Genomic DNA, 20,166 nt, shown 5'->3' with positions numbered 1-20,166 from the left:
AAGGTCAAAATATTGCTAAATTCGATGATTTTTAGTAAAAAAAATAAAATGCAAGAAAACTTGCTTAGAGGTGCAAAATTTGCGAAGTTCTGAGATTTGAAGGCTAAATCACATATCGTGGGAAAACATGAAGTAGTATCGAAATATTGGTAAAAACGAATATAATACGTAAATCACACTACATGAATAACGTGAAAAAAAGTCACTATATTACCATATTGAGGATTTTAACTTCACAATCATAGAGCGAGGTTTCATATTATTTAGATCCAAGATAAGACTGTTGTTTCAAATAAAAACGATACAAATCAATGTGTCTTCATTAGAATTAACTAAAATGTTCCTGATTTTCCATATTCATGTAGTGTGTCTAAAAAATACGAAACGTCGCTCTATGATTCGAAGTTAAAATCCTCAAATTTGGTATAATAATGACTTTTTTCACGTTTTTCATATAGTTTGATATACGTAAATATATTCATTTTTACCAATATTTCGATACTATTTCATGTAGTATCACGATATGTGCTTTGGCCTCCAAATCTCAGATTTTCGTATAATATTGCATTTTAAGCAAGTTTTCTTGCATTTTGTTTCGTACTAAAAATCATCGAATTCAGCAATATTTTGACGTTTATCATCCCCTTTTCCTTTATGTGATATAAACAAAATATCATCGAATTAGGCAATATTTTGCCGTTTTTCCACGTTTTTGTGAATTTTCAGTTTATTGCTATTAATTCATTAAATATACGATAAAAATGATGCAAACACATAATTGATTAGACATAATCTTAAACACCTCATTTTCAATCAACTATTTGTTTCTCGTTAAAATACTGAGTAAGATATTGGAAAGGGGAGAAGTTCTGTTTTTATTGCAGATATCGACGTTTCAGCCGGATTAGAGGTTTTACGTACATCTTCCATCGGTTACGTAAACGGAAAATCAGGAACATTTTAGTTAATTCTAATGAAAACACATTGATTTTTATCATTTGTATTTGAAACAACATTGTCATATGTCTTTTCTTGGATCTAAATAATACGAAACCTCGCTCTATGATTTTAAGTTAAAATCCTCAAATATGGTAATATAGTGACTTTTTTCACGTTATTCATGTAGTGTGATTTTACGTATATATATTCGTTTTTACCAATATTTCGATACTACTTCATGTTTTCCCACGATGTGATTTAGCCTTCAAATCTCAGAATTTCGCAAATTTGCATCTCTAAGCAAGTTTTCTTGCATTTTGTTTTGTACTAAAAATCATCGAATTTAGCAATATTTTGACCTTTTCCTTTATGTGATTTAAATAAAATATCATCGAATTAGGCCGTTTTTCCACGTTTTGTGAATTTCAGTTTATTGTTATTATTTCATTAAATATACGATAAAATTATGCAAACACATAATTGACAGAAAATAACCTTAAATACTTAATTTTCAATCACTATTTGTTTCTCGTTAAAATACTGAGTAAGATATTGAAAAGGGAGAAGTTCTGTTTTTATTGCATATATCGACGTTTCAGCCGGATTAGAACGGGTTTACGTGTACATCTTCCATCGGTAATATAAACCGAAAATCAGGAACATTTTAGTTAATTTTAATGAAAACACATTGATTTTTATCATTTGTATTGAAGCAACATCTTCATACGTCTTTTCTAGGGTCTAAAAAATACGAAACGTCGCTCTATGATTCGAAGTTAAAATCCTCAAATTTGGTATAATAATGACTTTTTTCCGTTTTTCATATAGTTTGATATACGTAAATATATTCATTTTACCAATATTTCGATACTATTTCATGTAGTATCACGATATGTGCTTTGGCCTCAAATCTCAGATTTTCGCATAATATTGCATTTTAAGCAAGTTTTCTTGCATTTTGTTTCGTACTAAAAATCATCGAATTCAGCAATATTTTGACGTTTATCATCCCCTTTTCCTTTATGTGATATAAACAAAATATCATCGAATAGGCAATATTTTTGTTTTTCCACGTTTTTGTGAATTTTCAGTTTATTGCTATTAATTCATTAAATATACGATAAAAATGATGCAAACACATAATTGATTAGACATTAATCTTAAACACCTCATTTTCAATCAACTATTTGTTTCTCGTTAAAATGCTGATTAAGATATTGGAAAGGGGAGAAGTTCTGTTTTTATTGCAGATATCGACGTTTCAGCCGGATTAGAGCGGTTTTACGTGTACATCTTCCATCGGTTATGTAAACGGAAAATCAGGAACATTTTAGTTAATTCTAATGAAAACACATTGATTTTTATCATTTGTATTTGAAACAACATTGTCATATGTCTTTTCTTGGATCTAAATAATACGAAACCTCGCTCTATGATTTTAAGTTAAAATCCTCAAATATGGTAATATAGTGACTTTTTTCACGTTATTCATGTAGTGTGATTTTACGTATATATATTCGTTTTTACCAATATTTCGATACTACTTCATGTTTTCCCACGATATGTGATTTAGCCTTCAAATCTCAGAATTTCAAATTTTGCATCTCTAAGCAAGTTTTCTTGCATTTTGTTTTGTACTAAAAATCATCGAATTTAGCAATATTTTGACCTTTATCATCCCCTTTTCCTTTTATGATTTAAACAAAATATCATCGAATTAGGCCGTTTTTCCACGTTTAAGTGAAATTTCAGTTTATTGTTATTATTTCATTAAATATACGATAAAAATTATGCAAACACATAATTGAACAGAAAATAACCTTAAATACTTAATTTTCAATCAACTATTTGTTTCTCGTTAAAATACTGAGTAAGATATTGAAAAGGGGAGAAGTTCTGTTTTTATTGCATATATCGACGTTTCAGCCGGATTAGAACGGGTTTACGTGTACATCTTCCATCGGTAATATAAACCGAAAATCAGGAACATTTTAGTTAATTTTAATGAAAACACATTGATTTTTATCATTTGTATTGCAAGCAACATCTTCATACGTCTTTTCTAGGGTCTAAAAAATACGAAACGTCGCTCTATGATTCGAAGTTAAAATCCTCAAATTTGGTATAATAATGACTTTTTTCACGTTTTTCATGTAGTTTGATATTACGTAAATATATTCATTTTTACCAATATTTCGATACTATTTCATGTAGTATCACGATATGTGCTTTGGCCTCCAAATCTCAGATTTTCGTATAATATTGCATTTTAAGCAAGTTTTCTTGCATTTTGTTTCGTACTAAAAATCATCGAATTCAGCAATATTTTGACGTTTATCATCCCCTTTTCCTTTATGTGATATAAACAAAATATCATCGAATTAGGCAATATTTTGCCGTTTTTCCACGTTTTTGTGAATTTTCAGTTTATTGCTATTAATTCATTAAATATACGATAAAAATGATGCAAACACATAATTGATTAGACATAAATTTAAACACCTCATTTTCAATCAACTATTTGTTTCTCGTTAAAATACTGAGTAAGATATTGGAAAGGGGAGAAGTTCTGTTTTTATTGCAGATATCGACGTTTCAGCCGGATTAGAGTGGTTTTACGTATACATCTTCCATCGGTTACGTAAACGGAAAATCAGGAACATTTTAGTTAATTCTAATGAAAACACATTGATTTTTATCATTTGTATTTGAAACAACATTGTCATATGTCTTTTCTTGGATCTAAATAATACGAAACCTCGCTCTATGATTTTAAGTTAAAATCCTCAAATATGGTAATATAGTGACTTTTTTCACGTTATTCATGTAGTGTGATTTTACGTATATATATTCGTTTTTACCAATATTTCGATACTACTTCATGTTTTCCCACGATATGTGATTTAGCCTTCAAATCTCAGAATTTCGCAAAATTTTGCATCTCTAAGCAAGTTTTCTTGCATTTTGTTTTGTACTAAAAATCATCGAATTTAGCAATATTTTGACCTTTTCCTTTTATGTGATTTAAACAAAATATCATCGAATTAGGCCTTTTTCCACGTTTTGTGAAATTTCAGTTTATTGTTATTATTTCATTAAATATACGATAAAATTATGCAAACACATAATTGACAGAAAATAACCTTAAATACTTAATTTTCAATCAACTATTTGTTTCTCGTTAAAATACTGAGTAAGATATTGAAAAGGGAGAAGTTCTGTTTTTATTGCATATATCGACGTTTCAGCCGGATTAGAACGGGTTTACGTGTACATCTTCCATCGGTAATATAAACCGAAAATCAGGAACATTTTAGTTAATTTTAATGAAAACACATTGATTTTTATCATTTGTATTGCAAGCAACATCTTCATACGTCTTTTCTAGGGTCTAAAAAATACGAAACGTCGCTCTATGATTCGAAGTTAAAATCCTCAAATTTGGTATAATAATGACTTTTTTCACGTTTTTCATATAGTTTGATATACGTAAATATATTCATTTTACCAATATTTCGATACTATTTCATGTAGTATCACGATATGTGCTTTGGCCTCAAATCTCAGATTTTCGTATAATATTGCATTTTAAGCAAGTTTTCTTGCATTTTGTTTCGTACTAAAAATCATCGAATTCAGCAATATTTTGACGTTTATCATCCCCTTTTCCTTTATGTGATATAAACAAAATATCATCGAATAGGCAATATTTTTTTTTCCACGTTTTTGTGAATTTTCAGTTTATTGCTATTAATTCATTAAATATACGATAAAAATGATGCAAACACATAATTGATTAGACATTAATCTTAAACACCTCATTTTCAATCAACTATTTGTTTCTCGTTAAAATGCTGATTAAGATATTGGAAAGGGGAGAAGTTCTGTTTTTATTGCAGATATCGACGTTTCAGCCGGATTAGAGCGGTTTTACGTGTACATCTTCCATCGGTTATGTAAACGGAAAATCAGGAACATTTTAGTTAATTCTAATGAAAACACATTGATTTTTATCATTTGTATTTGAAACAACATTGTCATATGTCTTTTCTTGGATCTAAATAATACGAAACCTCGCTCTATGATTTTAAGTTAAAATCCTCAAATATGGTAATATAGTGACTTTTTTCACGTTATTCATGTAGTGTGATTTTACGTATATATATTCGTTTTTACCAATATTTCGATACTACTTCATGTTTTCCCACGATATGTGATTTAGCCTTCAAATCTCAGAATTTCGCAAATTTTGCATCTCTAAGCAAGTTTTCTTGCATTTTGTTTTGTACTAAAAATCATCGAATTTAGCAATATTTTGACCTTTATCATCCCCTTTTCCTTTTATGATTTAAACAAAATATCATCGAATTAGGCCGTTTTTCCACGTTTAAGTGAAATTTCAGTTTATTGTTATTATTTCATTAAATATACGATAAAAATTATGCAAACACATAATTGAACAGAAAATAACCTTAAATACTTAATTTTCAATCAACTATTTGTTTCTCGTTAAAATACTGAGTAAGATATTGAAAAGGGGAGAAGTTCTGTTTTTATTGCATATATCGACGTTTCAGCCGGATTAGAACGGGTTTACGTGTACATCTTCCATCGGTAATATAAACCGAAAATCAGGAACATTTTAGTTAATTTTAATGAAAACACATTGATTTTTATCATTTGTATTGCAAGCAACATCTTCATACGTCTTTTCTAGGGTCTAAAAAATACGAAACGTCGCTCTATGATTCGAAGTTAAAATCCTCAAATTTGGTATAATAATGACTTTTTTCACGTTTTTCATGTAGTTTGATATTACGTAAATATATTCATTTTTACCAATATTTCGATACTATTTCATGTAGTATCACGATATGTGCTTTGGCCTCCAAATCTCAGATTTTCGTATAATATTGCATTTTAAGCAAGTTTTCTTGCATTTTGTTTCGTACTAAAAATCATCGAATTCAGCAATATTTTGACGTTTATCATCCCCTTTTCCTTTATGTGATATAAACAAAATATCATCGAATTAGGCAATATTTTGCCGTTTTTCCACGTTTTTGTGAATTTTCAGTTTATTGCTATTAATTCATTAAATATACGATAAAAATGATGCAAACACATAATTGATTAGACATAAATTTTAAACACCTCATTTTCAATCAACTATTTGTTTCTCGTTAAAATACTGAGTAAGATATTGGAAAGGGGAGAAGTTCTGTTTTTATTGCAGATATCGACGTTTCAGCCGGATTAGAGTGGTTTTACGTATACATCTTCCATCGGTTACGTAAACGGAAAATCAGGAACATTTTAGTTAATTCTAATGAAAACACATTGATTTTTATCATTTGTATTTGAAACAACATTGTCATATGTCTTTTCTTGGATCTAAATAATACGAAACCTCGCTCTATGATTTTAAGTTAAAATCCTCAAATATGGTAATATAGGGACTTTTTTCACGTTATTCATGTAGTGTGATTTTACGTATATATATTCGTTTTTACCAATATTTCGATACTACTTCATGTTTTCCCACGATATGTGATTTAGCCTTCAAATCTCAGAATTTCGCAAATTTTGCATCTCTAAGCAAGTTTTCTTGCATTTTGTTTTGTACTAAAAATCATCGAATTTAGCAATATTTTGACCTTTTCCTTTATGATTTAAACAAAATATCATCGAATTAGGCCTTTTTCCACGTTTTGTGAAATTTCAGTTTATTGTTATTATTTCATTAAATATACGATAAAAATTATGCAAACACATAATTGACAGAAAATAACCTTAAATACTTAATTTTCAATCAACTATTTGTTTCTCGTTAAAATACTGAGTAAGATATTGAAAAGGGGAGAAGTTCTGTTTTTATTGCATATATCGACGTTTCAGCCGGATTAGAACGGGTTTACGTGTACATCTTCCATCGGTAATATAAACCGAAAATCAGGAACATTTTAGTTAATTTTAATGAAAACACATTGATTTTTATCATTTGTATTGCAAGCAACATCTTCATACGTCTTTTCTAGGGTCTAAAAAATACGAAACGTCGCTCTATGATTCGAAGTTAAAATCCTCAAATTTGGTATAATAATGACTTTTTTCACGTTTTTCATGTAGTTTGATATTACGTAAATATATTCATTTTACCAATATTTCGATACTATTTCATGTAGTATCACGATATGTGCTTTGGCCTCCAAATCTCAGATTTTCGTATAATATTGCATTTTAAGCAAGTTTTCTTGCATTTTGTTTCGTACTAAAAATCATCGAATTCAGCAATATTTTGACGTTTATCATCCCCTTTTCCTTTATGTGATATAAACAAAATATCATCGAATAGGCAATATTTTGCCTTTTCCACGTTTTTGTGAATTTTCAGTTTATTGCTATTAATTCATTAAATATACGATAAAAATGATGCAAACACATAATTGATTAGACATAATCTTAAACACCTCATTTTCAATCAACTATTTGTTTCTCGTTAAAATACTGAGTAAGATATTGGAAAGGGGAGAAGTTCTGTTTTTATTGCAGATATCGACGTTTCAGCCGGATTAGAGTGGTTTTACGTGTACATCTTCCATCGGTTACGTAAACGGAAAATCAGGAACATTTTAGTTAATTCTAATGAAAACACATTGATTTTTATCATTTGTATTTGAAACAACATTGTCATATGTCTTTTCTTGGATCTAAATAATACGAAACCTCGCTCTATGATTTTAAGTTAAAATCCTCAAATATGGTAATATAGTGACTTTTTTCACGTTATTCATGTAGTGTGATTTTACGTATATATATTCGTTTTTACCAATATTTCGATACTACTTCATGTTTTCCCACGATATGTGATTTAGCCTTCAAATCTCAGAATTTCACAAAGTTTTGCATCTCTAAGCAAGTTTTCTTGCATTTGTTTTGTACTAAAAATCATCGAATTTAGCAATATTTTGACCTTATCATCCCTTTTCCTTTTATGATTTAAACAAAATATCATCGAATTAGGCCGTTTTTCCACGTTTAAGTGAAATTTCAGTTTATTGTTATTATTTCATTAAATATACGATAAAAATTATGCAAACACATAATTGAACAGAAAATAACCTTAAATACTTAATTTTCATCAATCAACTATTTGTTTCTCGTTAAATACTGAGTAAGATATTGAAAAGGGGAGAAGTTCTGTTTTTATTGCATATATCGACGTTTCAGCCGGATTAGAACGGGTTTACGGTGTACATCTTCCATCGGTAATATAAACCGAAAATCAGGAACATTTTAGTTAATTTTTAATGAAAACACATTGATTTTGTATCAATTTGTATTGCAAGCAACATCTTCATGCGTCTTTTCTAGGGTCTAAAAATACGAAACGTCGCTCTATGATTCGAAGTTAAAAATCCTCAAATTTGGTATAATAATTGACTTTTTTCACGTTTTTCATGCAGTTTGATATTACGTAAATATATTCATTTTTACCAATATTTCGATACTATTTCATGTAGTATCACGATATGTGCTTTGGCCTCCAAATCTCAGATTTTCGTATAATATTGCATTTTAAGCAAGTTTTCTTGCATTTTGTTTCGTACTAAAAATCATCGAATTCAGCAATATTTTGACGTTTATCATCCCCTTTTCCTTTATGTGATATAAACAAAATATCATCGAATTAGGCAATATTTTGCCGTTTTTCCACGTTTTTGTGAATTTTCAGTTTATTGCTATTAATTCATTAAATATACGATAAAAATGATGCAAACACATAATTGATTAGACATAAATTTAAACACCTCATTTTCAATCAACTATTTGTTTCTCGTTAAAATACTGAGTAAGATATTGGAAAGGGGAGAAGTTCTGTTTTTATTGCAGATATCGACGTTTCAGCCGGATTAGAGTGGTTTTACGTATACATCTTCCATCGGTTACGTAAACGGAAAATCAGGAACATTTTAGTTAATTCTAATGAAAACACATTGATTTTTATCATTTGTATTTGAAACAACATTGTCATATGTCTTTTCTTGGATCTAAATAATACGAAACCTCGCTCTATGATTTTAAGTTAAAATCCTCAAATATGGTAATATAGGACTTTTTTCACGTTATTCATGTAGTGTGATTTTACATATATATTCGTTTTTACCAATATTTCGATACTACTTCATGTTTTCCCACGATATGTGATTTAGCCTTCAAATCTCAGAATTTCGCAAATTTTGCATCTCTAAGCAAGTTTTCTTGCATTTTGTTTTGTACTAAAAATCATCGAATTTAGCAATATTTTGACCTTTTCCTTTTTTTTAATTTAACAAAATATCATCGAATTAGGCCGTTTTTCCACGTTTGTGAAATTTCAGTTTATTGTTATTATTTCATTAAATATACGATAAAATTATGCAAACACATAATTGACAGAAAATAACCTTAAATACTTAATTTTCAATCAACTATTTGTTTCTCGTTAAAATACTGAGTAAGATATTGAAAAGGGGAGAAGTTCTGTTTTTATTGCATATATCGACGTTTCAGCCGGATTAGAACGGGTTTACGTGTACATCTTCCATCGGTAATATAAACCGAAAATCAGGAACATTTTAGTTAATTTTAATGAAAACACATTGATTTTTATCATTTGTATTGCAAGCAACATCTTCATACGTCTTTTCTAGGGTCTAAAAAATACGAAACGTCGCTCTATGATTCGAAGTTAAAATCCTCAAATTTGGTATAATAATGACTTTTTTCACGTTTTTCATGTAGTTTGATATTACGTAAATATATTCATTTTACCAATATTTCGATACTATTTCATGTAGTATCACGATATGTGCTTTGGCCTCCAAATCTCAGATTTTCGTATAATATTGCATTTTAAGCAAGTTTTCTTGCATTTTGTTTCGTACTAAAAATCATCGAATTCAGCAATATTTTGACGTTTATCATCCCCTTTTCCTTTATGTGATATAAACAAAATATCATCGAATTAGGCAATATTTTTGCCTTTTCCACGTTTTTGTGAATTTTCAGTTTATTGCTATTAATTCATTAAATATACGATAAAAATGATGCAAACACATAATTGATTAGACATTAATCTTAAACACCTCATTTTCAATCAACTATTTGTTTCTCGTTAAAATGCTGATTAAGATATTGGAAAGGGGAGAAGTTCTGTTTTTATTGCAGATATCGACGTTTCAGCCGGATTAGAGCGGTTTTACGTGTACATCTTCCATCGGTTATGTAAACGGAAAATCAGGAACATTTTAGTTAATTCTAATGAAAACACATTGATTTTTATCATTTGTATTTGAAACAACATTGTCATATGTCTTTTCTTGGATCTAAATAATACGAAACCTCGCTCTATGATTTTAAGTTAAAATCCTCAAATATGGTAATATAGTGACTTTTTTCACGTTATTCATGTAGTGTGATTTTACGTATATATATTCGTTTTTACCAATATTTCGATACTACTTCATGTTTTCCCACGATATGTGATTTAGCCTTCAAATCTCAGAATTTCACAATTTTGCATCTCTAAGCAAGTTTTCTTGCATTTTGTTTTGTACTAAAAATCATCGAATTTAGCAATATTTTGACCTTTATCATCCCCTTTTTCCTTTTATGATTTAAACAAAATATCATCGAATTAGGCCGTTTTTCCACGTTTAAGTGAAATTTCAGTTTATTGTTATTATTTCATTAAATATACGATAAAAATTATGCAAACACATAATTGAACAGAAAATAACCTTAAATACTTAATTTTCAATCAACTATTTGTTTCTCGTTAAAATACTGAGTAAGATATTGAAAAGGGGAGAAGTTCTGTTTTTATTGCATATATCGGACGTTTCAGCCGGATTAGAACGGGTTTACGTGTACATCTTCCATCGGTAATATAAACCGAAAATCAGGAACATTTTAGTTAATTTTAATGAAAACACATTGATTTTTATCATTTGTATTGCAAGCAACATCTTCATGCGTCTTTTTCTAGGGTCTAAAAAATACGAAACGTCGCTCTATGATTCGAAGTTAAAATCCTCAAATTTGTATAATAATGACTTTTTTCACGTTTTTCATGCAGTTTGATATTACGTAAATATATTCATTTTTACCAATATTTCGATACTATTTCATGTAGTATCACGATATGTGCTTTGGCCTCCAAATCTCAGATTTTCGTATAATATTGCATTTTAAGCAAGTTTTTCTTGCATTTTGTTTCGTACTAAAAATCATCGAATTCAGCAATATTTTGACGTTTATCATCCCCTTTTCCTTTATGTGATATAAACAAAATATCATCGAATTAGGCAATATTTTGCCGTTTTTCCACGTTTTTGTGAATTTTCAGTTTATTGCTATTAATTCATTAAATATACGATAAAAATGATGCAAACACATAATTGATTAGACATAAATTTTTAAACACCTCATTTTCAATCAACTATTTGTTTCTCGTTAAAATACTGAGTAAGATATTGGAAAGGGGAGAAGTTCTGTTTTTATTGCAGATATCGACGTTTCAGCCGGATTAGAGTGGTTTTACGTATACATCTTCCATCGGTTACGTAAACGGAAAATCAGGAACATTTTAGTTAATTCTAATGAAAACACATTGATTTTTATCATTTGTATTTGAAACAACATTGTCATATGTCTTTTCTTGGATCTAAATAATACGAAACCTCGCTCTATGATTTTAAGTTAAAATCCTCAAATTATGGTAATATAGTGACTTTTTTCACGTTATTCATGTAGTGTGATTTTACGTATATATATTCGTTTTTACCAATATTTCGATACTACTTCATGTTTTCCCACGATGTTATTTAGCCTTCAAATATCAGAATTTCGCAAAATTTTAATCTCTAAGCAAGTTTTCTTGCATTTTGTTTTGTACTAAAATTCATCGAATTTAGCAATATTTTGACCTTTTCCTTTATGTGATTTAAATAAAATATCATCGAATTAGGCCCTTTTTCCAGGTTTTGGTGAATTTTCAGTTTATTGTTATTATTTCATTCAAATATACGATACAAATTATGCAAACACATAATTGATCAGAAAATAACCTTAATTACTTCATTTTCAATCATCTATTTGTTTCTCGTTAAAATGCTGAGTAAGGATATTGAAAAGAGAGAAGTTCTGTTTTTATTGCATATATCGACGTTTCAGCCGGATTAGAACGGGTTTACGTGTACATCTTCCATCGGTAATATAAACCGAAAATCAGGAACATTTTAGTTAATTTTTAATGAAACATATTGATTTTTATCATTTGTATTGGAAGCAACATCTTCATACGTCTTTTCTAGGGTCTAAAAAATACGAAACGTCGCTCTATGATTCGAAGTTAAAATCCTCAAATTTGGTATAATAATGACTTTTTTCCCGTTTTTCATATTGTTTTGATAATACGTAAATATATTCATTTTACCAATATTTCGATACTATTTCATGTAGTATCACGATATGTGATTTGGCCATCAAATCTCAGATTTTCGCATAATATTGCATTTTAAGCAAGTTTTCTTGCATTTTGTTTCGTACTAAAAATCATCGAATTCAGCAATATTTTGAACGTTTATCATCCCCTTTTCCTTTATGTGATATAAACAAAATATCATCGAAATAGGCAATATTTTAATACTTTTCCACGTTTTTGTGAATTTTCAGTTTATTGCTATTAATTCATTAAATATACGATAAAAATGATGCAAACACATAATTGATTAGACATTAATCTTAAACACCTCATTTTCAATCAACTATTTGTTTTCTCGTTAAAATGCTGATTAAGATATTGGAAAGGGGAGAAGTTCTGTTTTTATTGCAGATATCGACGTTTCAGCCGGATTAGAGCGGTTTTACGTGTACATCTTCCATCGGTTATGTAAACGGAAAATCAGGAACATTTTAGTTAATTCTAATGAAAACACATTGATTTTTATCATTTGTATTTGAAACAACATTGTCATATTGTCTTTTCTTGGATCTAAATAATACGAAACCTCGCTCTATGATTTTAAGTTAAAATCCTCAAATATGGTAATATAGTGACTTTTTTCACGTTATTCATGTAGTGTGATTTTACGTATATATATTCGTTTTTACCAATATTTCGATACTACTTCATGTTTTCCCACGATATGTGATTTAGCCTTCAAATCTCAGAATTTCACAAATTTTGCATCTCTAAGCAAGTTTTCTTGCATTTTGTTTTGTACTAAAAATCATCGAATTTAGCAATATTTTGACCTTTATCATCCCCTTTTCCTTTTATGATTTAAATAAAATATCATCGAATTAGGCCGTTTTCCACGTTTAAGTGAAATTTCAGTTTATTGTTATTATTTCATTAAATATACGATAAAAATTATGCAAACACATAATTGAACAGAAAATAACCTTAAATACTTAATTTTCAATCAACTATTTGTTTCTCGTTAAAATACTGAGTAAGATATTGAAAAGGGGAGAAGTTCTGTTTTTATTGCATATATCGACGTTTCAGCCGGATTAGAACGGGTTTACGTGTACATCTTCCATCGGTAATATAAACCGAAAATCAGGAACATTTTAGTTAATTTTAATGAAAACACATTGATTTTTATCATTTGTATTGCAAGCAACATCTTCATACGTCTTTTCTAGGGTCTAAAAAATACGAAACGTCGCTCTATGATTCGAAGTTAAAATCCTCAAATTTGGTATAATAATGACTTTTTCACGTTTTTCATGTAGTTTGATATTACGTAAATATATTCATTTTTACCAATATTTCGATACTATTTCATGTAGTATCACGATATGTGCTTTGGCCTCCAAATCTCAGATTTTCGTATAATATTGCATTTTAAGCAAGTTTTCTTGCATTTTTGTTTCGTACTAAAAATCATCGAATTCAGCAATATTTTGACGTTTATCATCCCCTTTCCTTTATGTGATATAAACAAAATATCATCGAATTAGGCAATATTTTGCCGTTTTTCCACGTTTTTGTGAATTTTCAGTTTATTGCTATTAATTCATTAAATATACGATAAAAATGATGCAAACACATAATTGATTAGACATAAATTTTAAACACCTCATTTTCAATCAACTATTTGTTTCTCGTTAAAATACTGAGTAAGATATTGGAAAGGGGAGAAGTTCTGTTTTTATTGCAGATATCGACGTTTCAGCCGGATTAGAGTGGTTTACGTATACATCTTCCATCGGTTACGTAAACGGAAAATCAGGAACATTTTAATTAATTCTAATGAAAACACATTGATTTTTATCATTTGTATTTGAAACAACATTGTCATATGTCTTTTCTTGGATCTAAATAATACGAAACCTCGCTCTATGATTTTAAGTTAAAATCCTCAAATATGGTAATATAGGGACTTTTTTCACGTTATTCATGTAGTGTGATTTTACGTATATATATTCGTTTTTACCAATATTTCGATACTACTTCATGTTTTCCACGATATGTGATTTAGCCTTCAAATCTCAGAATTTCGCAAAATTTGCATCTCTAAGCAAGTTTTCTTGCATTTGTTTTGTACTAAAAATCATCGAATTTAGCAATATTTTGACCTTTATCATCCCCTTTTCCTTTTATGATTTAAACAAAATATCATCGAATTAGGCCGTTTTTCCACGTTTATGTGAAATTTCAGTTTATTGTTATTATTTCATTAAATATACGATAAAAATTATGCAAACACATAATTGAACAGAAAATAACCTTAAATACTTAATTTTCAATCAACTATTTGTTTCTCGTTAAAATACTGAGTAAGATATTGAAAAGGGGAGAAGTTCTGTTTTTATTTGCATATATCGACGTTTCAGCCGGATTAGAACGGGTTTACGTGTACATCTTCCATCGGTAATATAAACCGAAAATCAGGAAACATTTTAGTTAATTTTAATGAAAACACATTGATTTTTATCATTTGTATTGCAAGCAACATCTTCATACGTCTTTTCTAGGGTCTAAAAAATACGAAACGTCGCTCTATGATTCGAAGTTAAAATCCTCAAATTTGGTATAATAATGACTTTTTTCACGTTTTTCATGTAGTTTGATATTACGTAAATATATTCATTTTTACCAATATTTCGATACTATTTCATGTAGTATCACGATATGTGCTTTGGCCTCCAAATCTCAGATTTTCGTATAATATTGCACTTTAAGCAAGTTTTCTTGCATTTTGTTTCGTACTAAAAATCATCGAATTCAGCAATATTTTGACGTTTATCATCCCCTTTTCCTTTATGTGATATAAACAAAATATCATCGAATTAGGCAATATTTTGCCGTTTTTCCACGTTTTTGTGAATTTTCAGTTTATTGCTATTAATTCATTAAATATACGATAAAAATGATGCAAACACATAATTGATTAGACATAAATTTTAAACACCTCATTTACAATCAACTATTTGTTTCTCGTTAAAATACTGAGTAAGATATTGGAAAGGAGAGAAGTTCTGTTTTTATTGCAGATATCGACGTTTCAGCCGGATTAGAGTGGTTTTACGTATACATCTTCCATCGGTTACGTAAACGGAAAATCAGGAACATTTTAATTAATTCTAATGAAAACACATTGATTTTTATCATTTGTATTTGAAACAACACTGTCATATGTCTTTTCTTGGATCTAAATAATACGAAACCTCGCTCTATGATTTTAAGTTAAAATCCTCAAATATGGTAATATAGGGACTTTTTTCACTTTATTCATGTAGTGTGATTTTACGTATATATATTCGTTTTTACCAATATTTCGATACTACTTCATGTTTTCCCACGATATGTGATTTAGCCTTCAAATCTCAGAATTTCGCAAATTTTGCATCTCTAAGCAAGTTTTCTTGCATTTTGTTTTGTACTAAAAATCATCGAATTTAGCAATATTTTGACCTTTATCATCCCTTTTCCTTTTATGATTTAAACAAAATATCATCGAATTAGGCCGTTTTCCACGTTTATGTGAAATTTCAGTTTATTGTTATTATTTCATTAAATATACGATAAAAATTATGCAAACACATAATTGAACAGAAATAACCTTAATACTTAATTTTCAATCAACTATTTGTTTCTCGTTAAAATACTGAGTAAGATATTGAAAAGGGGAGAAGTTCTGTTTTTATTGCATATATCGACGTTTCAGCCGGATTAGAACGGGTTTACGTGTACATCTTCCATCGGTAATATAAACCGAAAATCAGGAACATTTTAGTTAATTTTAATGAAAACACATTGATTTTTATCATTTGTATTGCAAGCAACATCTTCATACGTCTTTTCTAGGGTCTAAAAAATACGAAACGTCGCTCTATGATTCGAAGTTAAAATCCTCAAATTTGGTATAATAATGACTTTTTTCACGTTTTTCATGTAGTTTGATATTACGTAAATATATTCATTTTTACCAATATTTCGATACTATTTCATGTAGTATCACGATATGTGCTTTGGCCTCCAAATCTCAGATTTTCGTATAATATTGCATTTTAAGCAAGTTTTCTTGCATTTTGTTTCGTACTAAAAATCATCGAATTCAGCAATATTTTGACGTTTATCATCCCCTTTTCCTTTATGTGATATAAACAAAATATCATCGAATTAGGCAATATTTTGCCGTTTTTCCACGTTTTTGTGAATTTCAGTTTATTGCTATTAATTCATTAAATATACGATAAAAATGATGCAACACATAATTGATTAGACATAAATTTTAAAACACCTCATTTTCAATCAACTATTTGTTTCTCGTTAAAATACTGAGTAAGATATTGGAAAGGAGAGAAGTTCTGTTTTTATTGCAGATATCGACGTTTCAGCCGGATTAGAGTGGTTTTACGTATACATCTTCCATCGGTTACGTAAACGGAAAATCAGGAACATTTTAATTAATTCTAATGAAAACACATTGATTTTTATCATTTGTATTTGAAACAACATTGTCATATGTCTTTTCTTGGATCTAAATAATACGAAACCTCGCTCTATGATTTTAAGTTAAAATCCTCAAATATGGTAATATAGGGACTTTTTTCACTTTATTCATGTAGTGTGATTTTACGTATATATATTCGTTTTTACCAATATTTCGATACTACTTCATGTTTTCCCACGATATGTGATTTAGCCTTCAAATCTCAGAATTTCGCAAATTTTGCATCTCTAAGCAAGTTTTCTTGCATTTTGTTTTGTACTAAAAATCATCGAATTTAGCAATATTTTGACCTTTATCATCCCCTTTTCCTTTTATGATTTAAACAAAATATCATCGAATTAGGCCGTTTTTCCACGTTTATGTGAAATTTCAGTTTATTGTTATTATTTCATTAAATATACGATAAAAATTATGCAAACACATAATTGAACAGAAAATAACCTTAAATACTTAATTTTCAATCAACTATTTGTTTCTCGTTAAAATACTGAGTAAGATATTGAAAAGGGGAGAAGTTCTGTTTTATTGCATATATCGACGTTTCAGCCGGATTAGAACGGGTTTACGTGTACATCTTCCATCGGTAATATAAACCGAAAATCAGGAACATTTTAGTTAATTTTAATGAAAACACATTGATTTTTATCATTTGTATTGCAAGCAACATCTTCATACGTCTTTTCTAGGGTCTAAAAAATACGAAACGTCGCTCTATGATTCGAAGTTAAAATCCTCAAATTTGGTATAATAATGACTTTTTTCACGTTTTTCATGTAGTTTGATATTACGTAAATATATTCATTTTTACCAATATTTCGATACTATTTCATGTAGTATCACGATATGTGCTTTGGCCTCCAAATCTCAGATTTTCGTATAATATTGCACTTTAAGCAAGTTTTCTTGCATTTTGTTTCGTACTAAAAATCATCGAATTCAGCAATATTTTGACGTTTATCATCCCCTTTTCCTTTATGTGATATAAACAAAATATCATCGAATTAGGCAATATTTTGCCGTTTTCCACGTTTTTGTGAATTTTCAGTTTATTGCTAATAATTCATTAAATATACGATAAAAATGATGCAAACACATAATTGATTAGACATAAATCTTAAACACCTTATTTTCAATCAACTATTTGTTTCTCGTTAAAATACTGAGTAAGATATTGGAAAGGGGAGAAGTTCTGTTTTTATTGCAGATATCGACGTTTCAGCCGGATTAGAGTGGTTTTACGTATACATCTTCCATCGGTTACGTAAACGGAAAATCAGGAACATTTTAGTTAATTCTAATGAAAACACATTGATTTTTATCATTTGTATTTGAAACAACATTGTCATATGTCTTTTCTTGGATCTAAATAATACGAAACCTCGCTCTATGATTTTAAGTTAAAATCCTCAAATATGGTAATATAGTGACTTTTTTCACGTTATTCATGCAGTGTGATTTTACGTATATATATTCGTTTTTACCAATATTTCGATACTACTTCATGTTTTCCCACGATATGTGATTTAGCCTTCAAATCTCAGAATTTCGCAAATTTTGCATCTCTAAGCAAGTTTTCTTGCATTTTGTTTTGTACTAAAAATCATCGAATTTAGCAATATTTTGACCTTTATCATCCCCTTTTCCTTTTATGATTTAAACAAAATATCATCGAATTAGGCCGTTTTTCCACGTTTAAGTGAAATTTCAGTTTATTGTTATTATTTCATTAAATATACGATAAAAATTATGCAAACACATAATTGAACAGAAAATAACCTTAAATACTTAATTTTCAATCAACTATTTGTTTCTCGTTAAAATACTGAGTAAGATATTGAAAAGGGGAGAAGTTCTGTTTTTATTGCATATATCGACGTTTCAGCCGGATTAGAACGGGTTTACGTGTACATCTTCCATCGGTAATATAAACCGAAAATCAGGAACATTTTAGTTAATTTTAATGAAAACACATTGATTGTTATCATTTGTATTGCAAGCAACATCTTCATACGTCTTTTCTAGGGTCTAAAAAATACGAAACGTCGCTCTATGATTCGAAGTTAAAATCCTCAAATTTGGTATAATAATGACTTTTTTCACGTTTTTCATGTAGTTTGATATTACGTAAATATATTCATTTTTCACCAATATTTCGATACTATTTCATGTAGTATCACGATATGTGCTTTGGCCTCCAAATCTCAGATTTTCGTATAATATTGCATTTTAAGCAAGTTTTCTTGCATTTTGTTTCGTACTAAAAATCATCGAATTCAGCAATATTTTGACGTTTATCATCCCCTTTTCCTTTATGTGATATAAACAAAATATCATCGAATTAGGCAATATTTTGCCGTTTTTCAACGTTTTTGTGAATTTTCAGTTTATTGATATTAATTCATTAAATATACGATAAAAATGATGCAAACACATAATTGATTAGACATAAATATAAAACACCTCATTTTCAATCAACTATTTGTTTCTCGTTAAAATACTGAGTAAGATATTGGAAAGGGGAGAAGTTCTGTTTTTATTGCAGATATCGACGTTTCAGCCGGATTAGAGTGGTTTTACGTATGCATCTTCCATCGGTTACGTAATCGGAAAATCAGGAACATTTTAATTAATTCTAATGAAAACACATTGATTTTTATCATTTGTATTTGAAACAACATTGTCATATGTCTTTTCTTGTATCTAAATAATACGAAACCTCGCTCTATGATTTTAAGTTAAAATCCTCAAATATGGTAATATAGGGACTTTTTTCACGTTATTCATGTAGTGTGATTTTACGTATATATATTCGTTTTCTACCAATATTTCGATACTACTTCATGTTTTCCCACGATATGTGATTTAGCCTTCAAATCTCAGAATTTCGCAAATTTTGCATCTCTAAGCAAGTTTTCTTGCATTTTGTTTTGTACTAAAAATCATCGAATTTAGCAATATTTTGACCTTTATCATCCCCTTTTCCTTTCATGATTTAAACAAAATATCATCGAATTAGGCCGTTTTCCACGTTTAAGTGAAATTTCAGTTTATTGTTATTATTTCATTAAATATACGATAAAAATTATGCAAACACATAATTGATCAGAAAATAACCTTAAATACTTAATTTTCAATCAACTATTTGTTTCTCGTTAAAATACTGAGTAAGATATTGAAAAGGGGAGAAGTTCTGTTTTTATTGCATATATCGACG

The sequence above is a fragment of the Procambarus clarkii genome, chromosome 31, assembly GCF_040958095.1.
Source record: "Procambarus clarkii isolate CNS0578487 chromosome 31, FALCON_Pclarkii_2.0, whole genome shotgun sequence".
Classification (NCBI taxonomy): Eukaryota; Metazoa; Arthropoda; class Malacostraca; order Decapoda; family Cambaridae; genus Procambarus; species Procambarus clarkii.
Note: the sequence above shows the minus strand (reverse complement) of the source record.